Source organism: Antechinus flavipes, chromosome 5, assembly GCF_016432865.1.
Source record: "Antechinus flavipes isolate AdamAnt ecotype Samford, QLD, Australia chromosome 5, AdamAnt_v2, whole genome shotgun sequence".
Taxonomy (NCBI): Eukaryota; Metazoa; Chordata; class Mammalia; order Dasyuromorphia; family Dasyuridae; genus Antechinus; species Antechinus flavipes.
The window spans coordinates 201,081,818-201,104,502 of NC_067402.1; positions in this window are offsets into that span (position 1 = coordinate 201,081,818).

Consider the following 22,685-nt stretch of genomic DNA (forward strand, 5'->3'; position numbering starts at 1 on the left):
AAAATAAAATAATGGAAAATGGACATAAACCTAATAAATATTTTTTCATGTAAGCTATTTTCCTTCTCCCCACCCTTCTTGAAGAAAGCACAATTAAAAATTTTAACTGAGACAAAGAGAAATCAATATGAAAAGACTTCTTTTTTTAGGAAATGCATTTTTTTTTTGCTTTTTTATAACTCATTTATTCAAACTCCCAAAGAACTATTTGACACTTGGACATTCATAATTATCATGGTAATTGCTTGAATATGAATGGTGTTCATACAACGTTAATTGGTGTTTGGAAGAAATTACAGTTTGGCCTTTTAAGGATTTTAAATATTTTCATTTCTAATAGCTTATCCTATATCTTTGTATGACTTATGAATATTTGTACTCTTCAAGAAAGAAAAAAATGGGTCCTGCATTCTCTAAATCAAATTTCCAGTAAGTGGAGTCTGAGTAGACATTTTTCATTTGAGCAGGTTCTAACTTTTATTCTCTATACTTGGAATATCTTCTTTCTGATCATCTCTTTATATTGAAATATTTATTACCTATTTTTTCCAATCTTTCTGAAATCCACTAGTCAAAAAATATCTTTTTTTTGGGCAGGGGGAACCCAGATACCCACTTTATACTTCTTTTAAGCACTTCCCATATTAGCTTTTGAATGGTAATTATTTATTTATGTATCTTCTTTTCTTTATAATATTGTAAAAGCCTTGAAGGCAGGAACTGGGTCAAATTTATTTTTATATTTTCCTTAATGCGTAGCATAGGGCTTTTCCCAGAGTAAAACATTTGTTGAACTGAATTATAAAACAGTATTCTTTGTGTGTTTCAGTGAAAAGGACATGAATTATGGAGTAAGAGGATTTATGGTCTAAAAAGGCAACTTCTGTGACTTTGGACAAAGCACCTTTCTTTTTCGGACTTCATTTCCTAATCTGTAAAAATGAAATGCTTAGGCAATAAGATTCCTAAAGATCTCTCCTGGTTCTCAAATTCTATGATCTTATTAAAAGGGGAAAAAAAGAGAACTTTTATGTGGCGTTCTTTTTCTTGGACGCCAAGAAAAAGGTTTCTTGGGGAGGTTTTCTGGAGTCAGCCTTAGTTTCAATTCAGAGTAATAATCACTTCAAATGCAGCCAGCTGATAAAATCCAACATTTATTTTCTCCTTCCTTGGGCCCGGGTAGCTTTCTTAGAGGCCTTTCCTTTGGTTCCGAGAGCTCTAGTTGCTAGTCTTTTGCCTCTAGCTCAACTGCAACTCGTGGCTTCTTCTGAACTGATGCTCCTCCACTCTGAATCTTTTCAACTGAACTTCCAACTGAGCCTCTGTCAGCTTCTTATATATGATCTCCCAAAGGTTGACTCCTCCTCTGAGAGAGTGGGATTATGGGATCTGAGAGTGGGATTATGGGTTTCTGACTTATGAATCTCATACTGAATACTGACTTGTGAAACTCCCAAAAGTGTGAACTACAATGAGTACCTAAATACATTAGTGAGCTAGAGGATTTGCTAAGTACCATGCTAAATTAGGCAACTGACATCATTTTGTAAGGATTCTAACAATTTATACATAAATATTCAGAGCTATTTTATTTCAATATGAACATGCATTAGCTATTGGGTGATAACTAAAATGGGGGAGTGGTCTGTGAGATTCTCAACTAGGTCCAAGAAGCAACTGATGCTATTTAGGTATTCAATAGTTTTATTTAGGAGGAGCCAGCTCTTTGTCCCCCTAGTATCACTAATATCAGGCCAATTTTAGTTTGTTCTAGTTGTTTTTGAAAAGTTGGTGATTTTTCATGCACTTGCAGATCACAAATTTAGTAGATGCCTTAGTAGATGGTCTTTAGGCACTGCTGTAGTCCCCAAATAGACCACACTACAGAAAATTAGGTATAAGCTTTTCTCAACCTGAATGACAAATAATGGTAATGAAAAACCTCCACATTTTTAGTCATAAAGCTACTGCTTAGAGGTATCACACAACTCCTCTAAAATTATGTAGAGTGATTCCTTGAATTACCAAGAGGAGAAGGTGTTGCAAAGCTTCTAAATAGAAATCTATTTTGGTCTGGTTCAGAAAATAGTGGGTGATTCCGTGGGTAGAAATGGCAATTCCTGAATGTAGTAGGTTTAGTCTAATTCTGAGAGGCTCAGAATTTCCTCTGTTTTGTGGGTTGTTCATGGCAGACTTGATTAGATTGTGGTGCTTTCTTTGAAACCGGGTTATATGCAAAGAAGGAATGTAAAACTGTTCTTTGAGGTCAGAGAGAGAAAAAGAGAGGGGGGGGGGGAGGTGACAAGCAGGCTATAGAGAATCCAAATTGGCAAGAGGGTATTTCCATCATTCAATTAGAATAATTAGTTGACATCAGACCACATGAGCAGTGGTACTTGTGGAAGGTAATTTTGATAATCAAGAACAGTGATATAATATGACTATTTTGTTCATTTGTACTTTTTTCTTTATGAAAAAATTCCTTTATTAACTTTAATCTATTTCTTGCTTCTCTCAACTTATTAGTTACTTATTAGTAATTAACTGGCTACAACTTGATTCTATTATTACTTAATTTATAAGCTTGACTTTTGTAAATATTTCCTCTGGCAATATTTAACTATATTTCTCTTATTCAATACTTTTTTTTTTTTTGGAGGGGAAAAAGTTCAGCCCATTCTGTCCTATTTTGCCCATCCCATTTTCATTGTTCTTTAGAGCAATGCCTCTTATCAATCACCATCTCCATATAAATGATTCTAATAATTATGGATATATATTTATTGCCAATGCCAGATGCCTGTGGGATATTTCCAGCTGAAAAAAGATATCTTAAATTCAACTTTCCAAAATCAAATTCATCATCTTTGCCCTATTTGGTGAAATCTCTCTCTCCTCCAAATTCTCATGCTACTGTTGAGAGATCACATTTCCTATCATTCAGGTTCAAAATATTTTCCTTCTCCCTTACTCATATATATATATATATATGATTTTTACAATCTTTCCATTCTATTTTTTGCAATATTCATTGTATCTTCCTCCTTTTCAATAACAGAGTTACTATTCTAATTTGGTTCTATTCACCACTTGATAGAATTATTATAGCAAGTTCACAATTGGATTCCTGGCTTCTAGTAACTCACCTCTTCATAGGTATCTATTTCATCCTCTACATAAATATCACAATCAGTCAATCAACAAACCTGTATTAATTACCTACTACATTCCAGGCCCTGGACTAGGTGCTAAAGATGAAAAAATTAGCCCTATCTCCACAAAGATCATTACCCTTAATAATACATATGAGCTCTAGGCTGACAACAAAATCATATCAAAGAAATGGGACTGTTGCCTCATTTATTTGGTGTGTATGAAGATTTCTTCTTCAGATTATGTTCTAACTCCCTTCAGGTATTGGAGGTGAACATGAAAGTGATATGTCACTAGTATGATTATAGTCATCACTATTAAAATGTGTTTTTTAATTATTGAGCCAGCACTGGTATGTGTGTTTTGAATTGTTTTTCCAATAGTAAATGTACTTAGCATAATAAGCATATGGATGAATTTATTAATTCAAAAATTATTTATTTCTTGAATATGAAGGAATACCTTTCTAAGGGAATGCCAAAGTCATGAACTGAAGGCTACTTCTGATGGTTCTCAAAAAATTTGAGATAGAAAAAGGAAGATGCCCCAATTTAGAGATGGAAAGTTGAGTCACATCTATTTTGAGGCCCTTTAGATTTTTTGTAGATTCAAGCATTTCGTATTAGATTTGTACTTTTCTGTTCTCCCCAGAGTTCAAAGACGCTGAAAGGAGTCTTGTACTATTGGCCCCCCAGATAACAAAAACGTAGTGAAAGAATTTGAGCATTGAGTGTAGCGAAGAGGTTGAATGAGATGATTCTTGCTCTCTTTAGAGCACAAATTTTCCTTCCATTGCTCTGGATGGTGGCAATAGAAGAGATGAGAATAAAGTAGCTGTCATTAATTTCTTCACATTCCATATTTTTTTTTTCACTTTCTTTTTTGGGGGGTGAGAAGATGGAGCTTAATTAGTGTACTTTCATAGTAGTTTCCCCTTTTACCTTGGACTTCTGTTCATTATCTTAGCTCTGTTTACTATGTTACTGTATTATATAAAATATATCAGTGGCTGCTAAGTTGATTGTTTTTTGGGCAATAGAAAATGGAAACCAAAGCAGTCTGGAATAATGTTTTGGAGGAAGATACTTAGGTGGGAAAGTAATTAAATAATATGCGAACAAGTAGCTCACAAAACATGGTGGTAGTCAGATTCTTTCTTTCTTTCCTTCGTTCCTTCCTTCTTCCTTCCTTCCTTCCTTCCTTCCTTCCTTCCTTCCTTCCTTCCTTCCTTCCTTCCTTCTTCCTTCCTTCTTTCTTTCTTCTTTCTTTCTTTCTTTCTTCCTTCTTTCCTTCTTTCTTTCTTTCTTCCTTCCTTCCTTCTTTCTTTCTCTCTCTTTCTTTCTTTCTCTCATTTCTTTTTTCCTTCTTTCTCTCTCTTTCTTCCCTCCCTCCCTTCTTCTCTTTCTTTCTTTCTTTTGTTCTTTCTCCTTCCTTCCTTTTCTTCCTTTCTTCCTCCTTCCTTCCTTCCCTTCCCTTCCCTTTCCTTCCTTCTTTCCTTCCTTCTTTCCTTCCTTCCTTCCTTCCTTCCTTCCTTCCTTCCTTCCTTCCTTCCTTCTTTCCTTCCTTCCTTCCTTCCTTCCTTCCTTCCTTCTTTCTTTCTAAGTCCAAGGTAAGTTTTTCTAAGCAGGAAAAAAAGTCAAGACAGAGAATTTATCTGTATGCTATGTTTTTTCTTTAAGTTGTTGTTGCATCCAGAAGTTCAGAAAAAAGTGAAAGAAGATAGGAATTCATTACTCTAGTTTTCCTGTGTTTCTCTTTCTGCCCCAAATCATTACCAAAACCCACTTTTTAGCAAATCTTGGATAGGGAAGAGAAAGGAAGAAGTGAGAACTAGATTACAAGAATACAATTCTTAGAGTCATTAATACAATTTGTATCACAAATGAATGACTTCTACAACAGCCTTAATCAATTGTTATACATTTTTCTTTGTTGTCACATTCCCAAAGACTGGGAGCATGTTATCTTAGGAGACATTCTCTCTTAAAAATGAAATCTTCTTTTAAGGCAGTGATTTTCCCACAATAGATATAGCCTGGAAGAGACATAATTGGGGGTAGTTTTACGGGTACCATACCAGTGCAAATATTCCCTCAAGAAAAAAAAGGGGGGGAAACCATGAATTGTGATTTTGCCATGACTCAAGAGCATGATACAACATATAGAAATGTACTAGAGTATAAATAAGTCTTAGATAATTCAATGATGTCTGAGCTTAGATTTTTGTGTTGCATATTCTCATATTAGGGACCTTTATTCAGAAGTACATCTGATTTGAAAATATATCTCCTTTTTACAAATAATATTTCATTTGATTCTCATAACAGCTCTGTGAGGACAGTGCTATTATCCCCACTTTATAGTTGGGGAAACTGAAGAATACAAGTTAATTGACTTGCCCAAGGTCACATATCTAGTAAATATCTGAGGCCATATTTGAACTCATGTCTTCCTGACTCTAAGCCCAGTGTTTTATCCTCTGTGCCACTTAATCACTTCTAACTATAGATTGTGAGGGGGCAAACAAGGTTTATTTGGAATGAAGGTATAACTATGGCCTTCACTATTAATTTTAGTTATAAATCACTAAATGTTTCAATTTTCCTTTCTGTTTCCTTAATTTCCCAATATGTAAAGGGAAGGCTCATACAAGTAATACCTCTTTAGAATCATGCCATGTTAAAGGAGGAGGTATCTATTTTAACTCCAGTGCATATAGAATTTAATTGGCCGGGTGTTCTTGTGAAGCTTTTGTATGGAAATTAATCCCTTCAGAATTTTATAAAGGGCTCAGCCTGTGTTTAAAGTATAAGTCTGTGATTGACATTCAACAAATATATTTTTTTCTAGGAGAGGGGAAAAGCATATGTAAGTTGTATGTTAAAGCTAAACATTTTCTCCCTGATGATTCTTAGCTTTGTGATATGTATGTGTTAGAACAAAGTTCAAGAAAACCATCTGATTAATCCATCTGATTAGTATACTCTCCTGCAATTCATTTCCATTAAAGTTTTCTTAAAATGCATTTATGTTCTATGACCTGCCACATTTATTGCTAAGCTGATTGGAGTTAAACTTATTTAATGACATTATATTTTGTATAGATGGAGCAAAGCTGGACTCAGAGACATGAAGACCTTAATTCAAGCCCTCAGTCAGGAATATTTTGACAACTGATCTTAAGTACTTAATTTCTCAGAGCTGCTAGGCAACACTCTTAATACATAAATGGTAGAAAAAGTGTTAATCTGCATTGGTAGAAAACATTTCTGTACCTAGAAGTTCTTTATATTAGTGAAATAACTGGACCAGTCCTTATCTCAATCCTTTATACCCAGTGTCATTATAAGAGATGAACAAGAAAGTGTGTTGGCAATATCCTTTGAAGTCTGGAGGGAATGAGAGATTTTTAATGAAAACAGTTGGTTATACTTTGTCTTCATGACAAAAATACAAATGGGAAATTCCAGTGTGGGTAGCACATTCTATAAGAAGGAATAATTATCCAAAAATGTCATCTCCAAGGGTTTCCACCCTTTTTTCTTAAGTCTAGAAATCAATATTTGATTAGAGAATTCCTAGAATAAAGACAAATACTCAAGAGATTGGTGACCTCTCAGTATTTCCACAATTCTGAGAAAGATGCCTCTAAAAATATGCTGTGGTAACAATGGTAGAACAGCTCTTTTAACCATATCCCAAGAACTAGTAATATAGAGATTACGAAACCACCTATGTTGACTGATTCCCCACTTGACACAATTTTGTACAACAGCTTTGGGAAATTACAGACTGAAAAAAAATGATGTTATAAATCAGCAAGAAATTGTCTGTTGATAATTGTTTGATTTGGGTTGTCATACTGTCCACTAGACAATCAAAATAACATGTATTTCAAGCCTTCAACATGTAGTTTGCTTTGAAAGAGAAATTTTGAGACAAGACATTCAATTTGTTAGTTATTTTTTCCCAATACACTGACCACAGAGTCAAAATGCAACTTGTTGTAAATATAGTTTCCCCTCCACTCCACTAACACCTGGAATCATTTTTAGATCTTTCATTGAATGTTATTAATGGCTAGTAAAGATCTGAATTCATCTTACATTGGTTTCTCTGGAATAATTTGCAATTTGGGGAAATATTAGTATTTATACAAAGAATCATATTACTTAATCTGATAGCCTACTTAGCAATATAGGCAGAATATAGGTTCCATCCTCCATCACAACTTTCTTCCAAAAATTATCTCAATTCTAATTCATTTTGTCATGTGCAAGTCATTCTTATGATTGTTTCAAATGACCCACTTGACCAAAATATAGCCCAAGGGAGATTATCTGGTAGACAGTCCACTTAACCATTTGACTCCCTTTTTTTTTTTCCCAATACTCCCCTCCCATTCTCATGAAACACTAAACATGGGCATGCTTGACTTTATAGTCTATTGTTTTGGCACCCAAATGATTATAACACTTTTTCTTTTAAAAAAATAATGTTAATTATAATGAATTTTTATAGGATCCCTTATTTAGTCTTTTTTTGAAGGAAAGAGAATATTATGAAACATCCTTATCTAGAAAGAGTTGGGAAAGAAATATAAAGGAGAAAAAGAATGGTACTTTATTTTCTCTTTTCATTCCTATTCTCTATTCATTCCTATTATAAAACATATTTCAAATCATGTCAGCAAATATAAATTCTATTGGCCTAGATACATCGTGGAGATAAAATTTTCCTGGCACCAATTCTATAAACAAAATTGAGACATTTAAATCAGACCTCTATTTTGACTATCAAAATCACATCTTAGAAATATCAGACCCGAAATCAGTAAGATCTGCTATGTTTTCTGAATATTTCATAGTATAGATGTAGTATAGAGCGTAAAACAGACACCTAAAGGCATTGATAAAAAAGAGAATGTCTTGAGATATTGACCAGTATCATCCCAACAGTGAACTGTTATGCTATTGCTTTTCTTTCAAAAAAGTTAAAAAATTTGAACAAGAAAGTCCAAGAATTCAACACATTTACTTATAGATAGATCAGTGAGGAACAAAGTGAAACTTTAATGGAATCAGCATTATAACTACCTACTCTGAACTTGTCATTGTTATAGTTAAAAGCAAGTCATTATTTACTGTTAAAAGAGGAAAGGGGTTTCATGGTAGGATGGAATTATAAAACAGACTGAGGTTTTAAAAATATGCTATGTTCCCTTACCTCTGCCATGTTTTGCTGCTATGAGTGAAATGAATATTCCCCATGTCAGAAGAAAGTTCCACACCATCTCTCTGGCCCCTGTCTTTGCCCACCTGGAACCGATGAAAAATAAAAGTTCCTTTTTCTCAGCACATTTCTTAGGGGTTGCCCCCTTACCTCCTCATTGCATCCAGTCCAAAAGAGCAGGTTAAATACCTGTTTAGGGAAGACCAAATAGGTCTCTAAGAAGAAGACCCATCAATTAATAAAGCATCTTTCTGAGGTATCCAATCCTTCTGATTAGTGGCAGTCAATCTCTTTAATTATTTGTAGCATTCTGCCAGGAAATTATGCTTGGCGCTCTTTCTTACTAGGCCACAAGTGTGTAGGAAGTGGTTTGATGACACTATAGTTTGTGGTAATTTTTTCAGACGTGGATTTTTTTTTCTTCAATTTTAGCAATAGTAATGGTGCTGGGAAGAGGAAACTATAGGGCTGACAAGAGGAATTTTATTTGGTCCCACATTTGGGGTCCTTCATACCAAAGAGGGAAGATAAAACCATTGGCTTGTAGAACTAATATTTCTTGCCTTTTTTTGAATACTTTCTGTTTCAACATCAAATTCACTTTTAAATATATTCCTTAATTCTGTCTTACATAGCAAGTCCTTACTTGTAAAAAAAAAGATTAGAAAAAAAGTTCAACAAAACTAAACAACATATTGATCATATATGATAATATAGACTTGCATTTATCATTTCTTAAATTGGGGTTTGAAAACCTTTTGATATGCTTTGTGACTGAAGAAGTGGTTGGTAGATGTGGTTGTACTATAGAGAGAGGCAAAGAACATCGTTTTAAATATTTAAAAGATAATTTTAAAGAGACTTGTCACTCTTCTAGTCAAGCCTCCTCATTTTATATGGAAATTTGGGGTCCTAAGGAATTAAGTGACTTGCCCATAGACATGCAGTTATTAAGCATCAGAAATGGGATTAAAACACAAGTCTTTTGACTTCATATCTTTCCACTGTATCATCCAAAATGTTTGACAAGTGTGAATTTTACTAATTCTATTAGGGAGTAAGAACTTTTAAATATAAATATGATAAAAATAAATAAAAATGACTTGAAGCCATCCATGCTACTATTTCCCTTCATTTTTATAGATGGTATTATTTATGTTTGTTGTCTTTCACTGAAATAAATAATTTCTACTTGGTTTCTTCCTCTTTTTTTGTTCTTTTTTTCTTTTTCCCTAGGGGAAAATAAAAAAGTAAATTTGTAGCAGCAGCTACAAAAATTGGTTCTGTTTTGATCACACACACACACACACACACACACACACACACACACACACACACATGTCTGTCTCCTTCTCCTCCTCTGCCTCCTAACTTTCCTGTCTCCCTTAAGCATCAGCTCATTTTTTTTTCCCATCAGAAAGTTTCCCCAGTTCCTATCTATTTAACATTAGATAAAGAGTCCCTTCCCATTAGATTTACCTTTCATTATTGTGCATATATCTTGTACATATAGTTGTTTGAATGTAGCATCCTTCTAATAATATGAACTCTTAAGAATAAGGATTCTGTTTTTGTCTTTTTTTATCCCCAGAGCTTAGCAAAAGATTTCACCTATAGAAAGCGCTTTATAAATATTTACTGATTTCTTTGCCTGATGATGTGTCAAACAATGATCCTGAGATGGACTTGTCCAATCTTAGAGGCAATCTCTTGATTTTAAGAGTTTGGAGATTCAGATCAGTTAAAATGGCAGGAAAAGATAATGATGAATATTGAAGAGAATGTGGAAAAACTGGAACACTAATACATTATTGGTGGAGTTGTGAACTGATCCAACCATTCTGGAGAGCAATGAGGAACTATGCCCAAAAGGCTATCAAACTGTGCATATCCTTTGACTCAGCAGTGTCTCTACTGTACTTATATCCCAAAGAGAGCATTAAAAAAGGAAAAAAGACTCACATGTGCAAAAATGTTTGTAGCAGCCCTTTTTGTAGTGGCAAGAAACTGGAAAATGAATGGATGCCCATCAGTTGGAGATTGGTTAAATAGGTTATCTATATGAATGTTATGGGATATTATTGTTTTATAAGAAATTATCAGCAGGATAATTTCAGATAGGCCTGGAGAGATTTACATGAACGGGTGTTAAATGAAATGAGAACCAAGACAACATCATACAGAGTAACAAGAAGACTATACTATGATAATTTCTGATGGATGTGATTTTTCAACAGTAAGGTGTTTCTGGCCAGTTTCAATGGTCTTGTGATAGAGAGCAGTCTGCATTTTAAGAGAGGACTGTGGAGACTGAGTGAGGATCACAACATATTATTTTCACTTTTTTTTTGGTTGGGTTTGCATTTTGTTTTCTTTTTTCTTTTTGATTTGATTTTTCTTGTGCAGCATGATATTTGTGAAAATATATATAGAGGAATTACACATGTCTAACATATATTGGATTACTTGCCATCTAGTGGAAGGAATGGAAGGAAGGGAGGGAGAAAAAAAATGGAAAACAAGGTTTTGCAAGGGTAAATGTTGAACACTATCTATGCTTATGTTTTGAAAATAAAAAGCTTTTTTTAAAAAAGGGTTTGGAGATTCTGGTTCATTGGCCAGAGCAAATTGTCAGCAGGAGAAATTTTACATCATGATGATCACTGGCTTGAGATGAGATCAAACTCCAGTCTAGCTTTTCAAAAGACATGGAACTGTTCTCTGGGAGCAAGTTTCTTGAGGGGCTTCTGGAGGCAGCCTTAATTTCAGTTCAGAGAAATAATCACCTCAAATGCAGCCAGCTGTTAAAAGTTCAGATCCTTTATTGTCTCCTTCAAAATAGCCTGGTTATTTTTCTTAGGTTCTGAGAGCTCTTGGTGCTAGTCCATTTGCCTCTGCCAGCTTCAGCCTCCAGCTCTCTCTGAATCCTGGCTCTTGATCTCCCAATTGAATTCTGGCTCTCTCAATCTCCTCAACTGACTCCTGGCTGAGGCTCCAAGAGCTTCTTATATATGATCTCTTAAAGGTGTGAACTCGAAGGTTGACTCCCTCTCTGAGGGTGGGATTGTGGAAGCTGTGACTTTTGAATCTTCTCCACTGAACTTGTGAATCTCATACTGAATCCTGACTTGTGAATCGCAAATGCTAATGTGTGAACTAATGTGCAAACTTTTTATTTTATTTTATTTTAAATAACTTTTTATTGACAGAACCCATGCCAGAGTAATTTTTTACAACATTATCCCTTGCACTCACTTCTGTTCTGACTTTTCCCCTCCCTCCCTCCACCCCCTCCCCAGATGGCAAGCAGTCCTTTACATGTTAAATAGGTTACAGTATATCCTAGATACAATATATGTGTGCAGAACTGAACAGTTCTCTTGTTGCACAGGGAGAATTGGATTCAGAAGGTATAAATAACCTAGAAAGAAAAACAAAAATGCAAGCAATTTACATTCATTTCCCAGTGTTCTTTCTTTGGGTGTAGCTGCTTCTGTCCATCCTTGATCAATTGAAACTGAGTTAGATCTCTTTGTTGAAGAAATCCACTTCCATCAGAATACATCCTCATAGAGTATCGTTGTTGCTGTATATAATGATCTCCTGGTTCTGCTCACTTCACTTAGCATCAGTTCATGTAAGTCTCACCAGTCCTCTCTGTATTCATCCTGCTGGTCATTTCTTACAGAACAATAATATTCCGTAACATTCATATACCACAATTTACTCAACCATTCTCCAATTAATGGGCATCCATTCATTTTCCAGCTTCTAGCCACTACAAACAGGGCTGCCACAAACATTTTGTGTGTGAACTTTTAAAGGTGTGAAAGATGAGAACTTTGAACTAGAGAACTGTGAAGCACAATGCTAAAATTAGACAACTGACATCACTTTGTAAGAATCCTAACACCTGGAATTGTTTGGGTAGTGCAGAAAGTGAATACCTTCTTAAGAATACCTGTTTAACAACCTTATGAAATTGTTGTATGTCCGTGAAACCTGGACAGCATATAAGTGCCATATCAGGAAACTGAATTGCTTCTATTTGAACTGCCTTAAGAGTTTTCCAAAGATCAGATACGAGATGAAGATACCAGACTTTGTAGTCTTTTCTCAAACTAACTGCCCAGCATTCAAACTTTATTATAGAGAGCATTAGTCTGATGGGCTGACCATGTTGTTTGAATGCCAAATATATGCTTGCCTAAAATATTATTATAGGAAAAATTCACACAGGGCCAGGGTTCATATGGTAGTGATATAAAGTGATAAAAAGACAATCCCAAGGTTGTTCTTAAGAACTTTGGAACTGATGGCATGGCATGGGAGATACTCATACAGGACTGCCCAGCATGACATTCCCTCATCAGAACTACTCTATGAGCAAAGAATTGAAATAACTCAAAAAAAAATTGCAGGATGACCAAAGTTACAGAATCCACCCCAAATGTTCATAGGGACTATTTGTGCCCAACCTGGGGCAGAGCTTCTGATTGGATATATTGTAACTTGACTCTAACATAAATGTTATTTTGGTCTTCTTCAAGAACAAAGGACAATCATATACTAAATATTTTACATTCCAGTGTTTTCAGTTTTAACCTTTTAGCAGAGTTTAACAGTAGGAAGTACTGAAATCTGTATAGCAGGTTTAAGTGTCTGTCAATGAGCACTGCTTATAATAGTAGTTATGTTATTGAATTATTGAATCTTTTGAAAAGTCTTTCTGTCAATGTGAGTTGGTAAGACCATTCTTTGTATAGCTTTTGTTTTGATTTTAGGAAATAGCATCTGACTTACATTGTTCACTGAATGTCTTTTAACTTTTCCCTTTTAAGGATGCTAACTAGACCTGGGACAAACCTAACCTTCAAGTAATTTTACTAAGTATGTTGAGGTGGAAGTGGAAGATTGTGAGAAAGGATACCTAACTCCATTCATTAGCAAACAGCTTCTCTCAACACTGACCCCACTCAAGAGATCCTTTATGAGAGGAGAGAATGTAAGGCTCCAGACTTTGTGCTTAGAAGTTTGTTATTTTAATGGAATCAGGATATTATAGAATTTAAAAATTTTTTTTTATTTTTTGCTGAAGCAATTGGTGTTAAGTGACTTGCACAGAGTCATACAGCTATAAGTGTCTGAAGCCAGATTTGAACTCACGTCCTCCTGACTTCACTGTGCTACCTAGCTGCCCCTGGGTTGTAGAATTTTAAGTTAGAAAAGCCCTTAGACACAATCTAGTTCAATCCCCTTATTATAGATGGATAAACACTGATATTTATTGCATATGCTATTTTCAAATTTTTATATAAATATTTTTAGTTTAGATCAGGCCAGTGATCATCTAGATTCACTATTATCTATAATCCTCATCCTTTCCCTGACTATTAAACCATCTCTTAAAGCAAAAATTAAAAAAAGAAAGAAAAAAAATTCAGTAAAACTAACCAACATATTGACTTTATCTGATTTCATATTCTTGACTATGTTTTTAGCATTAGATTTGGAACTAGCACTTTTCAACTAGGATTTGAAAACTCTCTGATACACCTTGTGGCTGATTAGGTGGGCAGAAGACAATGTTGCACCATTGGGAGAGGCTAGGAAATAATGGAACCATTGATATAAGGATAATTGGAACCTTATGTGTTCCCTAGGTTGATCTCATTTGATAGATAGAGAAATGATCTGAGAAAAACAAAGCATTATGCACAGGTAGTAAATGATAGAACCAAGATTCTAGTCCAGATTTCCTGCCTTCAAATCTAGAAGTCTTTCCTATGTACCACAAGATATAGAGATGTTGTTAAGAGCGTCTTCTTCCACTTAACCACAATTGTCTTTAAAAAAAGAGAAAAAAAGTTTGAGTATCTTCCTCAATAAGCAGTTTATGGAAGATGTGATTGAGATCAGAGTCCTGATGAATGCTAGAATACAGAGGTATACTATACTCAGGGAGATGTCCCAAATCTATGAATCATAGGACTTCTTGTCAATATTGTACATTTAGCACATATTTACTGTATTCTGTTATTATATTTTCATGCACACACATCTTGTTTTCCCATTTATATTTTATGTACCTGAGTACGGGGACTACAGTTTACGGAAGGAGAAAATTCTTTAAGGGGTCACAGAAAAAGAGAGAGAGATCTGTGATATCTTTGAAAAATTCATGAGTTTTTGAGAAGTAGAGAGGCTAGGAGTTCCAAATTGAAGAAATGTTATAAGGAATCATATTGCAAGAGTTAAGGAATTTGGTGGGGGAATATTAAAAGACAAAGTTGAAAAAATTTATGTCCTTAAAGGCAATACTTAGGAGTCTGGACTCTATAGTATAGGCAACAGACAAGCAATTAGTATTTATATATTGCCTATTATGCATCATGTCCTATGCTAAGTGCTTTTTATAAATCTTATTTTACTTGATCCTCATAGCAACCCTGAGAAGTAGGTGTCACTCTTATCCCTGTTACGTAGTTGCAGAAACTGAAGCAAAAAGGTACAATGCCTTGCTCAGGGCTACACAGTTAATAAGTATCTGAGACTGAATTTGACCTCATATCTTCCTGATGCCAGGGCTGATGCTCTGTCTATTGCATGATTAGCTCACATAAATAGGAAATGCTTACAAATTCTTGAGAAGGGAGGTGACATGAATATAGAGTTTTAGTAAGATTGATCTGATGATTTTGTGAAGGATGAGAGGGGGAGAAACAAGAAACAGATAAGATATGAGTTGGCAATGAGAATGGAACAGATGAGCTATTTTAAACAAAAAAGTTTTTTTGATCTTATCACTCTTATTTTACTGAAAGTTCTTTTTATTTCTAATTGAATAAAACAAGTATTTCCATAACTTAGTACAATAAAAAAGATGATTGCAGATGAAACTGTAAATCTACTGTACACAACATACTATTCCTTCCAAATATATAACAAAATTATCATGTGAGTTTCTTTTTTTCTTCTCTCTTCATAGTCCTGTCCTAGAGATGATTATCATTAGATATGAATAAGAAAATATATATGAAAAAATTACATATGTATGTATGTAAAATTATTTTTATTCATATTTCTATTTATCAGTTCTTTCTCTGGATGTAAAATAGTATCTTTCTTCATATGTCCTTTATAATCAGGGTATTTAAAATAGTCAAAATAATATTGTTACTTTATATCATATTTTTGTAGTTCTGCTCATTTCACTCTTCATTATTTCATGAAAGTCTTTCCATGTTTTTCTAAGATCATTGAGCTCATATTTTCTTATAGTATAGTAAAATTCCATGATCATACTATCACTACTTGTTTAGTTATCCTCCAATTGATGGCCATCCCTGAAATTTCCAGTTTTTTGCCACTACTAAGTGAAGTGCTGTAAACATTTTAGACCATATGCATTCTTTTCCTTGGAAATAGACCTAGTAGATAAAAGGGTATCAGTAGTTTAATAATTCTTTGGGCATAAATTCAGATTACTTAACAAAATTCCTGAATCAATTCACAACTCCACCAACAATGAATCTGTGCCCTAATTTTTTCACATCCTCTTCAATATTTGTCACTTTCCCCTTCTACCATTTTAGCTAATATGGTAGGTATGAAATGATATCTCATGGAGTCTGGACTCTATAGTATAGGCAACAGACAGGCAATTAGTATTTATATATTGCCTATTATGCATCATGTCCTGTGCTAAGTGCTTTTTATAAATCTTATTTTACTTGATCTTACTCATTGATTTTACTTTACTTACTCATAGCAACTGTGAGAAGTAGGTGTCACTCTTATCCCTTTTATTTGCATTTCTCTAATCAACAATAATTTAGAGTATTTTTTCATATGCCTACAAGTGTTTCAGTTTCTTCACTGGAAAACTGCCTGTTCATATTCTTTGATTATTTATTATTGAGGGGCAGCTAGGTGGCGCAGTGGATAGAGCTCTAGTCCTGAAGTCAGGAGGACCTGAGTTCAAATCTGCACTCAGACACTTAACACCTCCTAGCTGTGTGACCCTGGGCAAGTCACTTAATCTCGATTGCCTCAGGGGGGGAAAATTATTTATCATTGGGGAATGACTTAAATTATTATTATATTATTTTATTATATCTTTTTATTTACAGGACATATGCGTGGGTAATTTTTCAACATTGACCCTTGCAAAACCTTCTGTTCCAACTTTTCTCCTCTTTCCCCCATCCTCTCCCCTGGATGGTGAGTAGTCCAATACATGTTAAATATGTTAAAGTATATGTTAATTACAATATATGTATACATATTTATACAGTTATCTTGCTGCACAAGAAAAATTGTATTTAGAAATAAGGTAAAAATAACCTGAGAAGGAAAACAAAAATGCAAACAGTTTACACTCATTTCCCAGTGTTCCTTCTCTGGGTGTAGCTGCTTCTGTCCATCATTGAGCAATTGGAACTGAGTTAGATCTTCTCTTTCTTGAATATATCCACTTCCATCAGAATACATCCTCATACAATATCGTTGTTGAGGTATATAATGATCTCCTGGTTCTGCTCATTTCACTTAGCATCAGTTCATGTACGTCTCTCCAAGCCTCTCTGTATTCATCCTCCTGGTCATTTCTTACAGAACAATAATATTCCATAACATTCATATACCACAATTTACCCAACCATTCTCCAACTGATGGGCATTCATTCATTTTTCAGTTTCTAGCCACTACAAAAAGGGTTGACACAGACATTTTCGCACATACCTTCTTTAGTATTTCTTTGGGATATAAGCCCAGTAGTAGCACTGCTGGATCAAAGGGTATGCACAGTTTTAATTCCAATGATCTTGAGATAAAGAGAGTCATCTATACCCAGAGAGATGGGAACTGAATGTGGATCACAACATAACATTCTCACTCTTTTTGTTGTTGTTCACTTGCATTTTACTCATTTTCTTTCCTTTTTGATCTGATTTTTCTTATGCAGCAATAGAATTGTATAAATGTTTACATATATTGGATTTCACATATATTTTAACATGTATAACATATATTGGATTGCTTGCCATCTAGGGGAAGGTGTGGGGAGGAGGGAAAATTTGGAATACAAGGCTATGCAAGGGTTAATGGTGAAAAATTATCCATCCATATGTTATGAAAAGAAAATCTTTAATAAAAAAATAAAACATATCTTGGCCTTAAAAAAAGGAATTTTGAGGGTATTAATCAAAAAAATGCAAATGAAGGTGGTGTAGCTGTGCCAGACCTAAAACTATATTATAAAGCAGTGGTCATCAAAACCCTTTGGTACTGGATAAGAAATAGAGTAGTTGATCAGTGGAATAGGTTAGATTCATAGGACAAAAATAGTCAATGGCTATAGTAATCTAGTATTTGACAAACCTAAAGACCCCAGCTTTTGGGATAAGAACTCACTATTTGACAAAACTGCTGGGAAAATTGGAAACTAGTATAGCAGAAACTAGGCATTGACCCACATCTAACACCATATACAAGATGAGGTTGAAATGGGTCCATGGTTTAGACATAAAGAGTAATATTATAAGCAAATTAGAAGAACATAGGATAGTTCTATGTGGAGAAGTCAGGAATTTGTAACCAAAAAGAACTGGAACTCATTATTGAACACAAAATAGATAATTTGGATTATATTAAATTAAAAAGTTTTTGGACAAATAAAACTAATGCAGACAAGATTAGAAGGAAAGCAATAAATTGGGAAAACATTTTTACATTCAAGGGTTTTGATAAAGGCCTCGTTTCTAAAATATATAGAGAATTGATTCAAATTTATACGAATTCAAACCATTCTCCAATTGATAAATGGTCAAAGGATATGAACAGACAATTTTCAGATGATGAAATTGAAACTATTTCTAGCCATATGAAAAGATGCTCCAACTCATTATTAATCAGAGAAATGCAAATTAAGACAACTCTGAGATACCACTACACACTTCTCAGATTAGCTAGAATGACAGGGAAAGATAATGCGGGATTTTGGAGGGGATGTAGGAAAACTGAGACATTAACACATTGTTGGTGGAATTGTGAACTGATCCAACCATTCTGGAGAGCAATTTGGAGCTGTAGCTCAAAGGACTATCAAACTGTGCATACCCTTTGATCCAGCAGTGTTTCTACTGGGCTCATATCCCACAGAGATCTTAAAGGAGGGAAAGGTGCCCACATGTGCAAAAATGTTTGTGATAGCCTTTTTTTAGTGGCAAGAAACTGGAAACTGAGTGGATGCCCATCAGTTGGAGAATGGCTGAATCAGTTATGGTATATGGATATTATAGAATATTATTGTTCTATAAGAAATAATCAACAGAATTATTTCAAAGAGGCCTGGAGAGACTTACAGGAATTGATGCTAAGTGAAATGAGCAGAATCAGGAGATCATTGTACATGGCAACAGCAAGATTGTATGATGATCAATTTTGATGAATGTGGCTCTTCTCAACAAAAAGATGATTCATGTATATGTTTATATTCAATTTACATATATATATTTTTAATCGTGTTTAACAAATATTAGATTACTTGCCATCTACGAAAGGGGATGAGAGGAGGGGAAATTGTGGCACAAGGTTTTGCAAGCAATAACGTTGAAAAATTATCTTTGCATATGTTTTACAAATAAAAAGTGTCAATAAAAAAAGAAAAAAGTAGGCTATTGTGGTGACAAGGAAGATCAAAACACACTAAGAAGATAACAAACTCAAAGTTCCTATATCTAAAGCCTCCAAGAAAAATATAAAGTACACTCTGGTCATGGAAGAGCTCAAAAAGGATTTTGAAAGTCATGTAGATAGAAGAAAAATTGGGAAGAGAAATGAGAATGATGAAAGGAAATAATGAAAAACAAGTCAAAAGCTTGGTAATCTTCTGATACAAAAAAATAACGAAGAAAACAACACTTTTAAAAAGCAGACTTGGCCAAATGATAAAGGAAGTACAAAAAACCAATGAGGAGAAGAATGCTTTAAAAAGCAGACTTAGTCAAATGGGGAAAAATTTACTGAAGAAAAAAACTCCTTTAAAAGTAGAATTGGCCAAATGAAAAAGAAGGTACAAAAGGTCATTGAAAAAATATTTCCTTAAAAATTAGAATTGAGCAAATAGAAGCTAACTTTGTGAGAAATCAAGAAAAAATAAAACCAAAAGAATGAAAAAAAAGAAGACAATGCGAAATATCTCATTGGAATAATAACTAACCTAGAAAATAGATCAAAGAGAGAAAATTTTAAATTTATTGGACTTCTTGAAAGCCATAATCAAAAAAGAGCTTTCCTCTTTCAAGAAATTATCAAGTAAAATTTCTTTGACATTATAGAACTGGAAGGCAAAATAGAAAGAATCCACTGATCATCTCCAGAAAGAGATTCCATGATGAAAACTTTTAAGAACATTATAGTCAAATTCAAGAGCATTCAGATCAAGAAGAAAATATTTCAAGCGGGTAGAAAGAAACAAGTATTATGGAACCACTGTCAGGATAACACATGATTTAGTAGCTTTTACACTGGAAGATTAGAGAACTTGCACAGAGAGTAGAGGGCAAGAATCACCTACCCAGAAAAACTGAGAATAACATTTCAAGGAAAAACTGATATTCAATGAAATCGTGGCTTTCAAACATTCTTTCCCCCCTCTCTCATTGTATTTTTATTTTTCCAAATATGTGTAAATAATTTTCAACATTCATTTTTGTAAAATTTTGCGTTCCAAATTTTTCTTCTTTCCTCCCCTTTTACCCTCTCCTCAAGACAGCAAGCAATATGATTAGATTAAATCTGGGCAATACTTTTTTTTTTTAAGAAAACAATTTAATAATTTATTTAAAAGGGAAAGATTTACTGGGACCAATGGATCCATGGTTTGGTTCCAGGGCTGAATGAGACTATAGTCTCTTTTTTATGTTGAAGTATAAGTTAAATACAATATATGTATACATGTCCAAACAGTTATTTTACTGTACAAAAAGAATCGGAGTTTGAAATAGTGTACAATTAGCCTGTGAAGGAAATCAAAAGTGCAGGTGGACAAAAATAGAGAGATTGGGAATTCTATGTAGTGGTTCATATCCCAGAGTTCTTTCACTGGGTGTAGCTGCTTCAATTCATTACTGCTCTATTGGAACTGATTTGGTTCATCTTATTGTTGAAGAGGACCATGTCCATCAGAATTGATCATCATATAGTATTGTTTCTGAAGTATATAATGATCTCCTGGTCCTGCTCATTTCACTTAGCATCAGTTCATGTCTCCAGGCCTTTCTGAAATCATCCTGCTGGTCCTTTCTTACAGAACAATAATATTCCACAATATTCATATAACACAATTTACTCAGCTATTCTTCAATTGATGGGTATCCTCTCAGTTTCCAGTTTCTGACCCTGCAAAGAGGGCTGTCACAAACATTCCTGCACATACCGGTCCCTTTCCCTTCCTTAAAATCTCTTTGGGGTATAAGCCTAGTAGTTAACACCGCTGGATCAAAGGGTATGTACAGTTTGATAACTTTTTGAGCATAGTTCCAAATTGCTCTCCAGAATGGCTGGATGAGTTCACAATTCCACCAACAATGTATTAGTGTCCCAGTTTTCCCACATCCCCTCCAACATTCCACATTATCTTTCCCTGTCATTCTAGCCAATCTGACAGGTGTGTAGTGGTATCTCAGAGTGTCTTAATTTGCATTTCTCTGATTAATAATGACTTGGAGCATCTTTTTATATGGCTAGAAATAGTTTCAATTTCTTTTCTGAGAATTGTCTGTTCATATCCTTTGACCTTTGATATTGTTCATATCAATTGGAGAATGGCTTGATTTCTTATAAATTAGAGTCAATTCTCTATATATTTTGGAAATGAGTTCTTTTTCAGAATTTTGACTGTAAAAATATTTTCCCAGTTTATTGCTTCCCTTCTAATCTTGTCTGCATTAATTTCGTATGTACAAAAACTTTTCAATTTGATATAATCAAAATTTTCTATTTTGTGATCAATAATGCTCTCTAATTCTTCTTTGGTCATAAATTCTTTCCTCTTCCACAGGTCTGAGAGATAAACTATCCTATGTTCTTCTAATTTACTTATAATCTCATTCTTTATGCCGAGGTCATGAACCCATTTTGACCTTATCTTGTGTACGGTGTTAAGTGTGGATCAATGTCTAGTTTCTGCCATACTAATTTCCAATTTTCCCAGCAATTTGTGTCAAACAGTGATTTCTTATTCCAAAAGCTGGGGTGGGCAATACTTTTAAACATATTTTCACATTTGTCATATTATTTGAGAAAAATCAGATCAAAAGGGGAAAAACATGAGAAAGGGAAAAAACCAAGGAAACAAACACCAAAAAAGGTGAAAATATTATGCTTTGATCCACATTCAGTCTCTTTAGTTCTCTCTTTGGATGTGGATGGCATTTTCTATGTCAAATCTATTGGAATTGTCTCTTTCAATCATTCTTGATGAAAAGACCAAAGCTGAATAGAAAATTTTACTGTCAGGTGCAGCATTAAAAGATGATCAGGAAAGAGAAATCATAAAGTATTTAATAACGTACATGGAAAAATGATACTTGTAACTCATAAAAACGTTCTCATTATTAGAACAGTTACAAGAAGTATATATAGCCAAAGGGCACAGGTGTTAGCTGAATATGAAGGGATGATATTTAAAAAATAAAATTAAGGGGTGATAGAGAAATCTACTAGGAGAAAGGAAAAGGGAGAGGTAGAATTGAGGTAAATTTTTGCAGTGGAGAATGAGAGAAGGAAGATGAGAGAGAGTGAGTTAACTTTACTATCATGAGAACTGGCTCAAAAACAGATTAACATTCACACTTAATTGGGTATAGAAATCTATCTTATCTACAGAATAGTAGAAGGGGAAGGGGATATGAGGGTGATAAAGTGAAAGAAGGAAGGGCATATTGGGGGAGAGGGTAGTCAGAAGCAAAAAACTTTTGAAAAGGTACAGAGTAAAAGGAGAGAATAAACAGGAGGAAAATGCAGTTAGCACAAGTAATTGTGAAAAAAAAATTGAAGCAAGTTCCTGTGAGAAAGACCTCATTTCTGAATCATAAAGAATTGAGTCAAATTTATGAAAGTAAGAGCCATTCAGCAACTGATCAGTCATCAAAAGATATGAACAGTTTCTAGATAAAATAATCCTAGATATCTATAGCCATATGAAAAAAGACTATAACTCACTATTGAGTGGAGGAATGCAAATTAAAACAATTCTGAAGTACTATCACATACCTATTAGATTGGCTAATAGGAC